The following is an 18,345-nucleotide window of genomic DNA, read 5'->3' as shown; positions in this document are numbered from 1 at the left end:
AGGAGCCATTGCAGGCTCCAAGGAGTAAAAGGACAGAAAGTCAAAATTATACTGGGGCACCGAGAAGTTCAATGATTTCTTTTTTGCTTTACAGAATTGACTTTGCTTCTAGGCTTAAGGGGTGAGTGATAAATGATCTAATTCATGGGGAGAAAGTTCCCCAAGGGACTAACAATAAAATCTCTCAGGACCTAATCATGGTCATAAGCAGCTGGAGATATAGAGGGTGTATCAACTTCACCACTATTAACATTTTGGGTTAAATAATTCTCTGTTATGGGGTGCTGTCCTGTGCATTATAGGATGTATGGAGCATCACTGGCCTCTACCCACCAGATGCTAGTAACATAGCCCTTCACGGTTGTGACAAATAAAAATGCCTCCAGACATTGCCAAACATCCCTTGAGAGGCAAAACCATTCCCACTTGAGAACAATTGGTAGAGAGTTGTAACCCAGAGAAGGGGTACACCTAACATCATGAAGGCTGACCGCCATTCTCTGTCTTGACCCTCCTCATTGCTTTCAATGGTGATCTTCTATTCTTTGCTTTACAATAAAGAGTCAGTGGGTAGTCACCATCATTTCTTAGAGTTGACCTGGTCAGCTGATGTCCATTTTTAAAATTACTGACCCATCCGCTGGGCTTCTTTCATAGAAGAGGTCTTTGCCTATGGGGGAGAGGAGGGAAAAGGGAAGCATGTACGTTAAAAGATTCTCCTGTTCTAACAGTAAAACGGTCCATATTCGAAATGGAAAGTCAGGAACACAGTGTGGGCACTGCAGAGGCAGCTGGAACCAACTGGAAGGTGATGTGCAGGGAGATGGCAGACTGCCTCTCGACTGGAAGGTAAACAGAAGCAAAGATTAAAGGCAGAACATTTGCCAAAAGCAGGCCCCTCGAATTGCATTCCTTAAAAGGACAATCTCCACTGAAAAATATTCTTCCCATCCCATAGGGAAAGTGTTCGTTTTAATCAATTGACATCTGAATTGTGCAAAAACCAAGCTGATAGAAAAATGTGACTTATGCCTTGAGAATAAATTCAGTCTCATTTCACATGTTCTCCACAACATGCCCTTCCCCCACCCACCATATCCCTCCTCTTGGGTCTATCCCACATGGTGTCTTACAATCGGGCCTTGGAAAGTTGAGAGTTACAGCCAAAAGCAGCAAGAAAATGCCATGAAACTGGCAGTGTTCGCTGTGGAAGGAGCCAGAGCATCTGCTTTCGAGCAGGGCTATGAAACAGAGCCACAGGGGGAAGAAAGGCTATTAGGCCACGAGCAGCCAAGGGAGAAAAGACACAGGAACCCAGATTAAAAGTCTGAAAAGACTTGGAACCCTCAGTAAAGGATCAGTGGAAAGGGTAGTTACGCCAGGGTTGGCATATGGAACCACTTGAAGGGTGCTGGTAGTCAACCCAATAAAATCCTACACAGAGCCTGGGTGAGAATGGCTAGACACGGGTAGAGCGAAGGTCCCGAAGCACCTGCCCAGGAGCCCCGGCAAGAGGGAACAGAGGCGGCCAGAGTTCGCAGAGCAGACAGAACTCTTATAAATGTCGACATCGTATGAAGTGGATCCTGCCTGAATTGCCACAGAGGCCAGTTTATAGAGGATATAGAGCTTTTTCTTCACGCCAACCGTTTTCTGAAATGTCCTCGGAATCCTCCAAGAGGTTGTTTTCAGAGGTCTGCTCTGCCGCTGTTTTTTCTGGATGAGCCTCCTTGTTGTACTCAGTGTTTCTTCCCAGTCCTAAAGTACTTGCCATACAACACCTCACTGATCCTCAAAGTAACTTCGCCTGGTTCCTCATCGGCTTTCACAGGCCGCGGGCACATTTCTTTACCCTTCTGTGTTAATGAAAGGAGAGCTTCCCGGATCCAGTACCTGCAAAACAGAAGGGCTCATTATTGGTTCTACCTGCTCTCCACCTGTTGCTGGTCAAGTCACTGTTACTGACCAATAGTCAGAGTACAGACCGGCTAAGGTTCTCTAAGTCCTGATTTCTGGTGACTGTCACTCTGCTATCCCCGCTGGCTGATTCTCTGATGCTATCAATTGATGGAGTGGAAGAAAGTCTCCGATTCCTAATTTGTAGGACTACAAGTGTTCTTTCTGCCTCCACCGTCCGTTATGAGGCCTCGCTTATAAATGAACTTGACTTCCCAATCCAACAAAATGAAACAAATGGTTATTGGCTCTCAGAATTGTGTCTCAGAGTCTCATGACCCCTTTGTCCCACCTGGTTTTTTGGGGGGATGGCCTATTTTGAAGTGAATGCAGGAAGACGGCAGTGGTGATGGAAACAGGTACTGAAGTCTTCCTAGCTGTGTTCAAGTAGTTTCTGTTTCAAGCGACAAAAGCTAGCTATGCCTTGAAAAAGGAAGAGGAAGTCTTTTCCCCCCTTTGGTGGTATGCCTTTTGTGCTCACTACTAGTGAAAAGAGGCTAGATTGAGGCCACCATTCAGCTATTGTTTTCAAGTGGAACTCTCTGTGATCCATATTTTAAAGATTTTATTTTTTATTTATTTATTTGAGAGAGAAAGAATGAGAGACAGAGAGCACGAGAGGGAAGAGGGCAGAGGGAGAAGCAGACCCCCTGCTCAGCAGGGAGCCCAATGCAGGACTCGATCCCGGGACTCCAGGATCATGACCCGAGCCGAAGGCAGTCGCCTAACCAACTGAGCCACCCAGGCGCCCGATCCATATTTTAAATATGGTGCCACCTTTGATAGGTTCAACAACCCGAGGAGGCAGGCATGACCATCCTTGCTACTGTTTTGGAGGCCTCAGCTCCAGATCCTTTTCTTTTGCTCACAGCATCTGATTTCCTTTGGAGTCTCGCTGTCTCTTAGAGCACTGTCTTCAAAGTGCTCCACCTTACCCCTAGTCAAGGGTGAGACACAGAAGCCAAGCTACATGGATTCATTCTCCAAGGCTTGCACTCGAATGAAGTAATACGAGGATAGAGAAAACATTTGGAACTTGTTGCTACCCCAGCAGCGGCCTGCTGAGGCTCTCAATTGAGTCCCGCTCTCTGCTCCTCAAGTACTGACTTGATACTTGTCAGTTTTTGAGAGTAGTTCTCCAACCCTCCCTCCAACTCTTTGAGACACGTTATCCTCCAATAAGTAAATTTCTCAAGATGGAGGCAAGATCCAAGCGCACTTTATTTCTCTCCAGTATGCTACACTGGTCCCCCTTTTATATGAAAATAGAAATTGGTCATCAAAATTATTTAGTGTATTCGCAAATAGCTTAATTGCTTAGAAAGGCTGATTGTAATCTAGCTCATATTCTTAGAGTTTGTTTCAGAAATGCTTAAATCTGCAAGCACCCTGTCAACTCCCGGATTACTCTTTCCTGCCCAGAGGTGATCCCCTTCTCCCTGATTTGGTCTTCTTGTACCCCTATTCCAAAGGGCAAAGAAGAAGGTAACTTCAAGTATTATTTGGTTCAAAACTACATAACATGGGGTGCCTGAGTGGCTCAGTCAATTAAGCGTCTGCCTTTGGCTCAGGTCATGATCTCGGCATCCTAGGATCGAGCCCCACGTCGGGCTTCCTCTCCCTCTACCTCTCCCCCTGGCTCGTGTTCTCTCTCTCTCTAATAAATAAATAAAATCTTAAAAAAACCCTACATAATATCATTGATAGACCTAAATAATTGAGAAATAACAACCACTCATTTATTTCAGTGAAGCTAAAAGAATATATCATGGTATAATTCACTGAAAAGAAAAAATATGTACTTTTAATTTTTCTAGTAATGCTTGAATTGTAGGAAAAGAAGGGATGAATACTATTTAAATCTTTTTCAGGAAATTTTGAAACTTTCCTTTAACTTAAGCAGATATTGAGTGGATATGTGATTCATTTCTTATTCACAAAATTTGGTACATAGGCCACACCATTTCCGTTTTAAATTTCAAGCATTCATTAAAGATAGTCACAAATATAAGACATTTTTTTAAAGTTCAGAAGCTGAGAAGTTCTAATATTTCATTCTTTTTTTTATTATTATGTTCAGTTAGCCACTGTACTAATATTTCATTCTCCTCATATTTCATAAGCCACACTATCTCAGCTTTTCCTTGTCTCTGACCGTGAACAGCAAGGCCTAAAATCAAGGGCAAAATCTCAACTGAACAGACTTTTTTTTTTTTAAGATTTTATTTATTTGAGAGAGAGAGAAAGAGGGAGAAGGGGCAGAGGGAAAGGGAGAAGCAGACTCCCCGCTGAGTAGGAAACCCTACATGGGGCTTGATCCCGGGACCCTGAGATCATGACTTGAGCCAAAGGCAGACACTTAACCAACTGAGCCACCCAAGTGCTGCCCCTGAATAGACCTTTGAATGAGAAAATGTGTTTAGGGCTTGTTATTCCTACTTAGTACTTCATTTTTTGGCAATTTATTCATGAAATATTTGTTTTTCCTCCTTGAAAATTAACAATCATTAGTTGCCTTGGGGGGAATTCCACAAAGAGTAGCCATTTGTGGTACAGTATGTACTTGATATTGTCTTCAGTTTTCTTTTTTTCTTTAATTATTTTTTTTTACTCCTTTCTGAGAAATAACGTGTTACCACCTGTACACCAACTAGGGATGATGGTCTTGCTTCTAATAAAACAGATAATGCACATTTAACACTTGCATTCATTATCATGTTTGATCTTGATAAGAACTATAAAAAGCAAGCAAAGTGACTAGGAATAATCCCCAGTTTATACATGAAAAACTGAGGTTAAAAATTAAATGATTTGTGCAAGGTCACACACATAAAGGGAGAGCCAGACCTCAGGCTCACCCTGATTATGATGCCAAGATTCTTTCAACTACATCAGAGGTTGGCAAGCATTTTCTGGAAAGGGCCAGATAGTAAATATTTTAGACCTTGAGGCCCATAAGCTCCATCAAAACTACTCAACTCTGCCCTTGTAGCAGGAAAGTGGGCATAAGCAATATATAAATTAGTGGGTATGAGTATGGCTATGTTCCAATAAAACTTTATTTACAAAAAAAGGTACATGCAGGCTATCATTGACCAACTCCTGAACTGTATCCTAACTGCATTTAAATCGAAATTTAACTCCAGAATTGCTTATCTCATATGGAGCATATGTGTTGGATACTTTTATCCTAAATGAAATGTCTCTGTCCTCTTGAATGACCAGGCACAGGAGTAGAGTCAGGAAGCAGAGAAAGTGATGAGGGGCCTCATGGGAACCAGCTGCTCTCTAGGCTTCCTGAGGAACCACCACTGTAACTGGACTGGAAGGACTAATGGTGATCATAGCCTCTTGCCTGAGAAAAACACACTGAAACTTAGACACCTCCAAACACCGTACTTGAATTCTAGGACTTCGTGAATTTTAAGCCCAATCAAGTGTATTCTAGATGTTAGTGGGCTCTGATTAAGAGTTCTGAGTTAAGATCTGAAGTGTTTGTTTTTGTTGCTGTTGTTGAGTTGTGGTTCTACTTCAGTGAATAGTTCTCATGAAAAATAAATTATTTGACATGAATCTATTTTAATCATCTATTTCCATGGTATGTGGAGTGGGGGTGGGTGGGGGGAGGGGTAATCCCTGTTAACAAATGTGTAGGCGGGCGCCTGGGTGGCTCAGTTGGTTGGGCAACTGCCTTCGGCTCAGGTCATGATCCTAGAGTCCCGGGATCGAGTCCCGCATCGGGCTCCCTGCTCAGCAGGGAGTCTGCTTCTCCCTCTGACCCTCCCCCCTCTCATGTACTCTCTCTCATTCTCGCTCTCTCAAATAAATAAATAAATCTTTAAAAAAAAAACAAATGTGTAGGCTATAGATCTTGACAATTCTGTATCCAAGGTTCCTTATACTTACAGTGATTTTTCTTCCTGTCTGTGATTGTGACTAAAAATAATTCTCTGTGGCCATGTGTACACACCCCGCATTGTATGTCTGGCAAGAATTTCCTTTGGCTTGTGCCGAGACCATTAATTATAGATAATAATAGCGTGGGTGATAATGAGGAAGACAATAACGTGGTTGTTAGGTGCAAGGACTCTTGAGACGGACTGAGTTCAAATCTCAGCTCTCTCGCTACCCTTGTGAATGTGGGCAAGGCAGGGGGGCACTTCTCACCTCAGGTACTTGTCTGTTAAGTGAGGACCACAGTTGCTGTCTTGCATTTAATGCTTACCATGTACCAGGTTCTATGCTAAGCACTTTAAAAATTATCTCCTATAATCATCACAACTGCCTACACCACCACACAGATGAGGAAACTGAGGCACACGCATGACTGCCCAAGGTCACAAAACGTCCAGCCAATGAGTGAGGTAGTCTAGAACCAGGTCTCTGCTCTTAATGACTACATTTCAATAACCCTCCGACTTTATATTTTGTCGTCAAGATTCGTTAGATAGTGTACCTAAATGCCTACCACCGGGCCTGGTACAAATGAAGTAGACTGTTTGCATGTAGACATTGGCAGTCTGTGTCTGAGTCTGCCCAGCGGTGTTCAGCAGAATCACCTCATTCAGGTTGCCGAGTTTCAGATTAGCCTGGCAGCTGCTGAAGTTTTCCAGGACACATGCCTAGTCTGCACCATTTAAAGACTAAAATAATCAGTGGCATTTTAGCGTAAAAGCATGATTTCCAAAGATCCAAAACAACAACAGCAAGAAACACACATAACAACTAAAGGAGACTCCCAAGGGAGAGTCCCGTTTCTGGTCACTGGAGCGATGACTCACTTTAGATAGAATTGTTTCTGCAGTTTGCTGATTGCCAAAAAGCAGCTAGCCCTGTCATGAAAAGGAGGCACAAGAGGCATTTTAGGAGACTCATGCTAACCATGAAGCCTATTCATTTCCCTGCCCAGCGAGTCATTATGCTCAGTTTTTTTTAGGTGGGCAGATTACTAACACTATGGGAATTAAAATAAATGAGCATATTTCCCCCTGATTATTGGTCTAAAGGTAGTCTAGTGTGGATTTTGTTTCTTTGGTCTGTTTTCGAGTAATTCTGCATTTCAAACATTAGCTTTTGCTACTAACCTGACAAATAATAGCTGACAAAACAAAACCAAAAAAAAAAAAAAAAATTAAAAACAAAACAAAAGAATGAGACCAGTACTCTAAGTATACAGAAAAATTATCAGATTTATCCTCTTCAGTATTCCACAGGATACAATTCCTAATCCAGCTTTATTATTTCCTAGTCCCTCAGAATATGTTGTAAATCTAAAATGCTGTGATAATTGCTTTTATTTAAGTCCCAACTGTGACTCAACTTCTTAAACATCAATGCTGTTTTCTGGCGAAGAAAACAACACAAGAAAAGAAGGCCAGATTCTGTGAGGCACAGACACAAGGCAAAAAGTTTGGGTGGATTGTAGAGAAGTGGACCAAAAAACTGAAAAACTGTATACTGCCAAAGAAGTTTGTTAGAAAGTGCTTCTTTCAGCCACAGAGAGCTGAATGAGCGAACTAATTCCCATTCAACCTTTATATCTCAGCCTAACCATCCATTACCACCCCCAATCTAGGTGGGGCCCCTCCGGTACGCTTTCTCACCCTGTTCTTGTTCTTCACATATTTGCTCCCAAGAATTTTTGGCAGTTCTTTTGTTGTAGAGAAATTGTAACAAAAGATGACAAAGTAGAAACTGATTCTTCCTTCTGAAACTGAACTCCTCCCTTACGTTTGACTCTATCCAAAACTTTGGCTTCTCTGTAGAAATAAATGCTTACATCTTATCTAACAAAGTTTAGGGAAGAAATTGGAACTCTTTTACTTTTTTTTTTTCTCACAAGACCTATTTTATTATAGGAATCAGATTTTCTGTTAACTTAACCAATTTATCTTAACACTCACGAGAAGGCATCTTAATCAAAGACTGATTTTTAAAATAAACATAAACAAGTTAATTTATTTTTTTAGGTAGGCTCCATGCCCACTGCAGAGCCCAATGCAGGGCTTGAACTCATGACCCCGAAATGGAGACCTGAGCTGAGGAGATCAAGGGTGGGGCCCTTAACCGACTGAGCGTCCCAGATGCCCCAAACAAGTTAATTTTCTGAAGTCATTTAATCCATCTTAAGTGTCAGGTATTTCTGTTTGTGTATAGCACATTTATACCTCTTTTTAAGTAATTCATTAGCCTATACACCCAACCAATAAGGCTATTTCAAACTGCAAAAGAAGATCCATAAGTGGGTCTTATAAGAGACATATATTTAATAATAACTGAAATTTAGAGTATTTGCATAATAGTAGCTAAGCAAATAAGCTCTTACTCTGACATATTCTTAAGATTATGAAGCACAAAAGCAAAAGGCATCCTTCAAGCCTTGAAATAAGTGAAATATACTTTGGTGGCATGAGTCTGGCAAACTGGACTTCACTTGTCCTTATGAAAGATGAACTGTGGTTTAGAGAGAATAAGCAACCTTCCCAAGGTCACAAGCAGTTAGACGGTCAAACTAAGGTAAAATACGCAGCTCTCTAATACCAACGCTTATTCTATGCTGCATCATTGTGCCTCTGGTTGGTATCGTTTATCTCAAATCGACTGTAAGTAGAAACTCTCCTCTGATTGTATTTTAATAGATATTAAGATATAGGTGACAAAATTATCTGAAATTGGTTTTGGAAATATACATAGAACAATGTACATGAGGCACAAATTTGGAGGAAAGCATGAAAGTATAGATAAGAGCATAGGCTTGCGGTAAGGTAGAACTGAGTTCACTTCAAGCTGTGTCACTTCTTACATCAGTAATAATAATCTAACAAGAATAAAAACATGCCAGACTAAAATGTTAGAGAAGATGAACCTTATTAGCTTACTTGAGAGCAAACCTGACATTTGAGGCTGCTTTCTTCCTATGGGCATTAGAAAGTCTAATGTGAACTTGGTTCCTAAAACTGGTTGGGGTCCAGAGCCCATCAAGGTTAGGAACCTACCACTCACTTTGAGGTCAAATGCTGAGAATTCTCAGTACAAGGGTCAATCAGAAGTAAACTAGCCCTCAGACTGCCTATAGCAAGGTTTTAGGAGATGGAAAATGCTAAATCCTTAAACTGGATTAAGGTGATCCCAGACTGTGCCTCTCAGTGACTAATAAGAATAAATGAAAATCCTTTCTGGAGAAGTGTAAAATCATCTTGGTCCAAAATAATTACTACCAATAATTTTTCAAATACAACATTCAGCACACAATCAAAAATAACTAATTTCATGAGAAAATAAAACAAAGCAAGCAAGAATCAATAAAACAATAAGCAGAAAGAGACCAAAAATAACTTCTGATACTGAATTATCAGACACGGACCATAAAACAGCTATTTTTTTTTTAATAAAATAAGGGTTCAAATGGGAAAATTTGACAGATAGTTAGAAAGTGTTATAGAAAATTTTTAAAAGAATCATAAATAGAAAATAACTTAATGAATGGGCTTTACAACAGATAAGAAGCAGCTGAAAGAGAGAATTGATGAAATGGAAAATGAATCAGAAGACATTATCCAGAATAAAGCACAGAAAGTCCAAAGAAAAGATAATACAAAAGAGGGAATGTAGGGAGAGAATGCTATAAAAGGCATAACATACCTTAGTTGGAGTCCTATAGAGAATGAAATAAAACATTTAACACACGTTTAAATGGAAAACGAAAAAGAAGTAAGACAGAGAATGTGAGGGGGAAATGATAATTTAAAAAGTACTGGCTGAGAACTTTTCAAGACCAATGAAAGAAATAAAATGGCACAATCAAGAAGTCCAACAAATCCCAATCCGAGTTTAAATACATACAAAATTAAGGAAAGAAAGAAAGTTAAAAAAAAATGAAGAAAGAGAAAAAAGGCAAGAGAAAGCATAAAAACGACAAAAGAAGAAATAAAGGAGGAAGGAAGGAAGTCGAGAAAGACAAAGGGAACATTTCTAAAAGCAGAGAGAGAAAGGACAGATTGAGAGTTGATTTCTAACAGCAACTAAGAAAGTCAAAGATGAGAAATATATTCAAAGGAAAGACATATATGAAGGAAAATAAGTGCCAACCTAGAATTCTATAGCCTTTAAGAACAGAGGTATAAACCAAAAATAAACAAGTGAGACTACATCAAACTAAAATGCTTCTACACAACAAAAGAAAGAATCAAGTAAAAGGCAATCTATTACATGAGAGATTTGCAAATCATATATCTGATTAGGGGTTAATGTCCAAAATATATAAAGAATGAATAGGGGACACCTGGGTAGCTAAGTAGGTTAAGCATCTGCCTTCAACTCAGGTCATGATCCCAGGATCCTGGGATAGAGTCCCACATCAGGCTCCCTGCTCAGCGGGCAGCCTGCTTTTCCCTCTGCCTGTCACTTCCCCTGCTTGTGCTCTCCCTCTCTGTCAAATAAATAAATAAAATCTTTTAAAAAATGAATATAACTCAATGGCAAAAAGATTGACAACCTGATTAAAAAAATGGGCAGAGGAACCAAATAAAGTTTTCCGAAGAAGACATACAAATAGTCAGTATATGAAAAGGTGCTCAACATCACTAATCATCAGGGAAATGCAAATCAAAACCACAATGAGATATCACCCCACATGTGTTAGACTAGCTATCATCAAAAAGACAAGAGATAGGCTGGTTCAGTAGGTTAGAGCATGCGATTCTTGATCTCAGGGTCGTGAGTTCAAGCCCCACACTGGGTGTAAGCTTACTTAAAAAAAAAAAAAAAGACAAAAGATAATAAGTATTGGTGAGGATATAGAAAAAAAGGAATTCCAGGGTGCTGTTGGTGGGAATGCATTTAGTACAACCACTATAGAAAATAGTATGGCCACAGTTCCTCAAAATTAAAAATAGAACTATCATATAATCAGCAATCTTACTTCTGCATATATATCCAAAGAAATTGAAATCAGGATCTTGGAAAAAATATCTGTACTTCCATTGCAACAGCAATTATACTAGCCAAGATATGGAAATCCAAGTGTTCATCAATGGATGAATAGAAAAGATGATGTAGTATATACATACAATGGAATATTATTTCAGCCATGGGGAGAAGGAAATTTTACTGTCTATAACAACTTGGATGGAACTTGAGGGCATTATGCTAAATGAGTCAGAAGAAATAGAATATCACTTACATGTGGAATCTAAAAGAGATACACTCAGAAGAACAGAGAGTAAAGTAATGGTTACCAGGGTTGGGAGTGGGGAAAATGGGGAGATATTGGTCAAAGGGTACAAATCTCCAGTTTTAAGACCCACAAGTTTGGGGATCGAATGGACTACATGGTGATTATAGCTAGTAATACTGTCTAGCTAATAATACTTGATTGTTGCTAAGAGAGTAATCTTAAATGTTCTTACCACAAGAAAAAAAATTGTTAACTATGTGAAAGGAGGGAGGTGGTTGCTAATACTATGGTGATAATCATTTTGTAATTTATAAATGTTTCAAATACATTGTACACCTTTTTTTTTTTTTTAAGGAAGCTCTGCACCCAACATGGAACTTAAACTCATAAACCTGAGATCAAGAGTCGCATGCTCTACCAACTGAGCCAGCCAGGTGCCCCTCTGTATACCTTAAGCTTACATGATGTTATGTGTCAATTGTATCTCAATAAAGCTGGGGAGAAAAAAAGAACAGAGATCAAACAAATTTTCTGACCCAAACAAAATAAAAACCCAGACATATTTTGCTATCAGTAGACCTATTACAAGAAAAATTCTGAGGATGCTCTTTAGGCAGAAGGAAAATTAGAGAGAAAGTTGCCATTATGGAAATGAATAAAAAAGCAATTAAAGTAATAAATATGTGGCAAATCGAAATGAATATTCATTATATAAAACAATAATAATTTCTGCGGGTTTATATGTACAAATGTATTCATGTATCGTGTGTGTGTGCATATATTTGCTATCTCTATCTCTACACCTAGACCTAGGTGCCAGAGATACAGATAGAGATAGAGAGGATATTAAAATTCAAAAGAAATAGCTCACAATAATCCCAAAGACATTTTCTGAGGTGTTTGCTTTGTTTTGGAAGGAGGTAAGCCAAGGATGATGTTTAATTTGCAAAGAAACGACTTACAAGGTGATAAAATGATTATCTAGTACACCTGAAACTAATGCAACATTGTGTGTCAACTATACTCAAAATAAATAAATAAATAAATAATGCTATAAATTATCAACTGATAGAGAAAAACAGAAAGATAATATACATAATTTAAGAGTGTTATTAACCAGAATAGCTTAATTGTTATAACAAACCACCTCAAAATCTCAGTAGTTTAACACTTACTGGTTCAACTCTGATGATACGATAGTCTAATGGGATTGATGGGGTTGGGACTGAGGATGTGGGACAATGCTCCTTATATTCATGGGAAAAGCCAGATTATTTTGTGTAACAGCTATGCTATCTTCAGCTCGTGGCCTCCTAAATCACTACAGAAACAGGAAAAAGAATGGACAATGGAGCATAGGGAGTTTTTACAGATCACCTCTGGAAGTGATGTGTGTCCCTCATATTCATATTCCATTAGCCAGAACTCAGTCCTGGGGCCCCAATCTGTCTACAAGGAGCTTGGGAAATGTAGTTTAGCTGTGGTTCTGGAAAAAACCTGAAACTCTTTTGTTAAGCACATGGTATTGCCTTTGTTGCCAACGAATGGGCAAGGAAATGGGAGGGTATAAGAAAAACTCATAAAGTGAATTTATATACTTTAAGCCAATTTTGAAAATATAATCACCACTTTTTAAAATTGTGTTTTTACCATTGTTCCTGGAAACAGGTGAGACAAAAGTGAAATTTTGATCATACTGGTTTTATATTGTTACTTTGATTGTGGTCAGATAAAAATGTTTGTAAATACATAACAGTGTAATTATCTGAAGACCAAGATTATGGTCTGGCACCCACTTACTATTTAACCTTGAGGGAATCCTCTTATTTTTTTTCCTGAACCTGTTTTATCATCTGTAAAAAGGCCAGGGTAATACTTGTACTTTCTACTGTTCAACACTACCAGGCTCGGGTGAGATCTCTGAAGTGGAAGCATTTTAAGATGTGGAAGGGCTATTGAAATGCACATTATAATCACATCTCAATCTGATTCAGAGACATAAGCTTTTGAATTGTCCTACATAGATTCATCACAGGACATAGATTTGGAAAAGATTTTAGAGATTATCTAGACCAACTGTATCACTTTACAGATTCAAAAATTAAGACCTACAGAGATGAAAAGAGTGACCTAAGACCATACTGTTGGCCAATGACAGAACCAAATCTTGAAGACCACGGGGGTTCAAGTTTCAGAGGTTTCCAATGGAGAAATGCTATGCTTGTAGCAAAGGACTCACTGAAAAAGGTGTTCAAAATAGATTTCCAAATTCAATCCCTCAGATTCTGATTTAATAAATCTGAAGGGGGTCAGTAAATTTGTATTTTTTTTTTAAATAAATCAATTACCATCATAGTGTAAATTAGTGGCTCAAAAGGAAGTTGAATTGTGGGTTGTTTTAGCTGCCTTGAAAAGTGAGATTATAGAGGGGCGCCTGGGTGGCTCAGTTGGTTAAGCCAATCTCAGGGCCCTGGGATCCAGCCTGGGATGGAGGTTGGGATGGAGCCCTGTGTCGGGCTCCCTGCTCAGCGGGGAGCCTGCTTCTCCCTCTCCCTCTGCCCCTCCCCCTGCTTGTGCGCTTTCTCTCAAATAAATAAAATCTTTAAAAAAAAGTGAGAATACAGATATTACTCAAAAATTTCTCATTTAAAAGACAACTCCTTGTACTTCTGAGAGAAGCAGCAGGCCAGCCCTCTACCCATCTTTCACTGAACAGCTTAATGACAGTCAGCACATATTTAGCCAATTGACAGATTATGTGTGAAATCTGTAATTAGACAGCTAATCTTTTTTTTAAAATATGTTATATTTCTAACAGCTAATATGTACATTTTCAAGACTGAATGCTAGGTAATATCTCTGAATATATTTGAGTCTCTTAACTTTTTTTCTTTAGAAAGAGCACTTTACCTAGAATAGTAATATAGCAGAAAATGAATATGTTTTCTACTTCATGGAAAATAAATAACACTGTCGTTATTGAGAAATATAAAAACAGAAAACCAATTGTAATAAAAGTATATACACATGCAAGCTATATATCCTCTAGGTTTCTCACCTAGACCTAGTTTATGCAGTTAGCAATTGAATCATGTCCAGGGACCTAAGCCTAACTTTTGTGAGTGAATGAGTTTGTCCTACACCAGGGGAAAATAATAGGATCTAGACCCTTTCTGTACTTGTCTTGGGCAGTTAGGGAGAACAAAGGGAGATGATTAAGGAAGTCAGAAGGGCTTTCTCTAGAAGGGAAGTTAAGTGTTTTGAAGGTGGGTTTCCTGGTACTGATGGGGAAGACTTCAGAGTTAAAACATCCTTACCTTGGATGGGATGTGTTGGTGTATGCTCCACTCAAGAGGTGTGGTGACCGGAAACCAGTAGAGACAATTCTCACATTCGCATTACTTTGCTGTTTTTTCCTGAACACCTGAGCAGAGATGATTTGGACGTTTTTTCTTTGACTTTTCCCTTTTTCCCTTCCTTTTTTTTCTTCTACACTCCCTCCCTCTCTCTCTCTTCAATATCTCTCTCTCTCCCTCTCTCCCTACCTTCCTCCCTTGCTTCCCTCCTTCCTTCCTTCCTTTCTGAGAGTGGAAGTAATTTTAAAAATTTAATTCAGGGGTCCTCTTCCTTAAGAAGGCCATGAGAAAAAGCAAATGTTGCTTCCTCCACTGGAACAACCTTGCCTTTTTTTTTCTGCCCAGGTTTGCAGCCCCTAGTTAGTAGTTGCTTTGCCAGCATTCTGCCAACTCCCTTTTAAGGAAGTAGAGACAGTTTCTGTGGGTTCCGGTGTTGAGATTGGTGATCCCTCAGAAAGAGCTCAGATTTCAGCGGGCTGCTACAGTCCTTTACCATTTGATTTCAGAAGGACTTGCTCTCAGAATTAGGTCTCTGTGGAACTGAGCTTGAAGACTCTCTTTAATTTTATTCTACATTTGGATTTGCCCTGAGAAGTTTAGGAGAAGAGAAACAAGATTTGCAATGGCGTTTACAACTCCTGACCCCAGAGACTTGAACTGTGACTTCTAGAGGGGCAAAGGAAACCCTAGCAAGACTCCTGAGACTGGACCAGACTTATGTTAACCCAGACCACCAGGGTTCAAATCCTGCTTCACCCATTTATGAGCTGTGAGGCCTTAGGCAAGCTACTCCAGCTCTGGGCTCATTTACCTGGGGACATAATAGTACCTCTTTTGCACTGTTGTTTTAGGAGTGAATGAGGTAATACCTGGAAAGTGCTGCTTAGAACTGATCCTGGCACCTAGTATGAACTATGGTGGGAGGAGCATTCATCACCTTTGCAAATATTTTTGTTCCCTCAGAAGAAACGAGAGTCAAGTTGTGGATTTCAAGAGGCCATTGTGACTTAGGCAAAAGAAACCTCAGTTGATACCAATGTGAATGAAAGAATGAACTAGCTTCTTCAAATGTTTTCTCAGTAAGGCTCAGTGACTTCCACAGAATACAAGGAGCATGGAAAAAGATCTCCCTCACCTGTATTTCCTACTGACCTACTGGGATGAGGACTGGAAGTCAGAAGTAATTTGAGTGAAAGAAAATGCAGACGTGAAAGAAAATTCATACTCTGTTTATGTATAGGCATATGCATATATTTAGGTATTTTTAAGTATATACATGTGTAAATGTACATGTAATTACATACATTTTTCATTATGTGTGCACGTGGGGGTAGATACACATTTTTTATGAAAAAACTGTTCTATTCAAAGTGACCATGAATCTATTATATAGCTCTCAATTAGTTAGTAGTACTATTTTGTCAACTGTCAGTGCAATGATGTGTATGGTGTATGTGCCATTAAATTTTGGAGTAAATGACTTAAAAAAGTGGAAATTGTAATAAAAAGCACTGTATCTTTTTCTATCAATATGTCTTTCCTCCACTCCCACCACTTATGTCTTTTACATTTCCTATCTCAAAGTCTAATAACAACAACAAATAATAATAATAATAATATCATGCCTGTGGCTAAAAAAAAAAAAAGAACTCTTGATATAGCACAAGCTGGGACAGAGCGAGACATTAAGGTGTAGGAAGGGGAGTGATGGTAAGTGAAAAGAACATTGTATTTCCTGTCCCATCTACTGAGCAAAGAAGCCCAAGGGCAAAGTAGTTAGGTTTTCCCTTCCCTAAAAAGAAGTAGCAAATTATTTTAAAAACCTACCACCGTTCATCCTGAAGCTGGATACCTGCTCACATCTACTCTGGGGAGATATGGGATGTATGCTGAATAGACATCCTGAGAGGTAAGCACTTGCAGGTGAGGACACAGAAGCTGAGAGAAAGGGAAATGACTTTAAGGCCATCCAGCTCACAGGTGGAAGAAAAGCAATTCAATTCCAGGTCTCATAGACTGCAAAGCATAGGCTCTCTTTTTATACTGGACTGCCTTTATAGGGGCAATACTGAAAACAAGGATGCAAACTCGAAAACCTTCCAGGAATGGTCAGAATTCCTAAGTACTCATTTCAGAATTAAACGTCAATGTTAATTTACATATCTCCCCTTGCTCACATCAGGCAAATATCTACAGTCAGTTTAATAAAAGAACCCTATTTTCCCAAAAGCCCCTTAATGTTATTTTGCTGTGTTAGAAAGGAGCCCAGTAGACTTCACGAGGGGTTTTCTTCTGAGGACCATTGCCCCCTCAACCTTGCCACCCTGACCACAGCTGATTGGCTGGGCTCTTGACCCAGCCTCCAGCCAATGAAATGGTCTGGTTCCAAAGTACCGCCCATGGTTGACTGATTCCATTGGTCTGTCTGTCCGTCTCTCTTTGTCTATCGCACTATATTTTAGAAGAACGTGTGCTAGCTAATAGGACTCAACTTGAAAGACACAGACATGACCGTAAGCAGAAGCCATGAGTTATTAGAAAACACAGCACAGTCAAAGCATCGAGGGAGCAGAATCTGTGACGTACAGAGGACCAAGACATCAGTTAGATGGTAGTGAAAACAGCACTTGAAGAAGGATGAAGAGCACCGGGTCATGATAAGACCACGACTTTCAGACAAGGAGCCAATGGGGCATTAGGGTAGGCTGCAGAGGAAGAACAAGGAAGCTACTTCTAGAGAGTACTCTCTCCTGGGAGGTTTGGGTGTAGTCTCCTGCTTTCCACATTTTCCCCTTATATACTGAGAGTGAATCCCCATGAACTAAATGAAATAAGCTGACTGTAGTTCTGTTCTTTGCACCTTGATCAAATTAATACATTGGCTTACAATTTTATATAAAACACCTACAAGGTCTACTCAACAAGTTACTGTCACTCATGAGGTACGTCTAAAGACAACTGCTCGAGCTGCTTCTATCTTCAAATAATTCTTTGGCAAAAGTGGTTTCAAAAACCAAAAATTTAAAACTACATGAACATAGACAAAAAGAGCTTTAATTGGGTAACTATCAGATTCTACTGTATAAATGAATTTCCCACTCTATTAAAATAACAATGATTTGAACTTCAAAGCAAGCTTAGCCTGGTTGTTTACCCTGCCACTCTAAGTACTTCTGTAAAATATCTAGATCTTTTGTTAGACATATGTTACTGAGCTTAATTTGTCTTTGTTCCTTTTAAAAGTCTTGATTCATAGAGAACAGGAATGCTTTGAATCTGCTTTCTAACACAATACCTGTGTGAATAAATCCCTAATCCTGACTGTGTACAAGTGGATGGAACACACAAATGCATGTGAAGATGTTAAGAAGAGGTTGGAGGAAATTGGAATACCAAAAAGCTCCAAGGGAATTGTGGAATATTTATGAAAATATGTGGTGCATTTTGAAATGCAGATGTCTCTGGAACTGGAAATGTAATCACAGGAATGAAAACTGTCTTTAATAAGTCTTCTTAATTAAAATCTATTGTTCAGAAAAAAATATAAATCCTCCTCCAATATTAGAAACGGTAGCAAAAGGTGGGAAAAGTATGGATTCATTCTGATTGCAGCAAATAATTGCTACTAAGAGTTCCTGGTTACCATACTTTGGGTTTTGTTGTTGTTGTTGTTGTTGTTGAAAACTGAAGAAGTGGCATTCTGGTAGAGTAAATATAAATTGTTCGCCATTACGGTACCCAATGAGGTGAAAACAAAAGAGACTTGTAGCACAAAAGTATGTTTTGTTTTGTTCGTTTCAAGAGCTTTTAGTGGATGCTCCTTCAGCTCAAAAGGCTCAGAATGAATTACAAGAAATA

The 18,345-nt window shown here is 39.3% G+C and overlaps 1 long non-coding RNA gene across 1 annotated transcript; it reads right to left on the bottom strand.

Annotated features, from left to right (window-relative positions):
• Positions 1-521: 521 nt before the first annotated feature.
• LOC118014749 lies at positions 522-6,476 on the bottom strand. Its single transcript, XR_004680368.1, has 3 exons — positions 6,413-6,476; positions 1,493-1,893; positions 522-670 (listed from the first exon to the last, which is right to left on the bottom strand). It is a non-coding gene; the product is annotated as an uncharacterized LOC118014749 (long non-coding RNA).
• Between the last annotated feature and the right edge of the window lie 11,869 nt (positions 6,477-18,345).

This window comes from Mirounga leonina, unplaced genomic scaffold (genome assembly GCF_011800145.1).
Source record: "Mirounga leonina isolate KUSES-001 unplaced genomic scaffold, KU_Mleo_1.0 Mir_165, whole genome shotgun sequence".
Classification (NCBI taxonomy): Eukaryota; Metazoa; Chordata; class Mammalia; order Carnivora; family Phocidae; genus Mirounga; species Mirounga leonina.
This window is presented reverse-complemented; position numbering and strand designations above follow the sequence as displayed.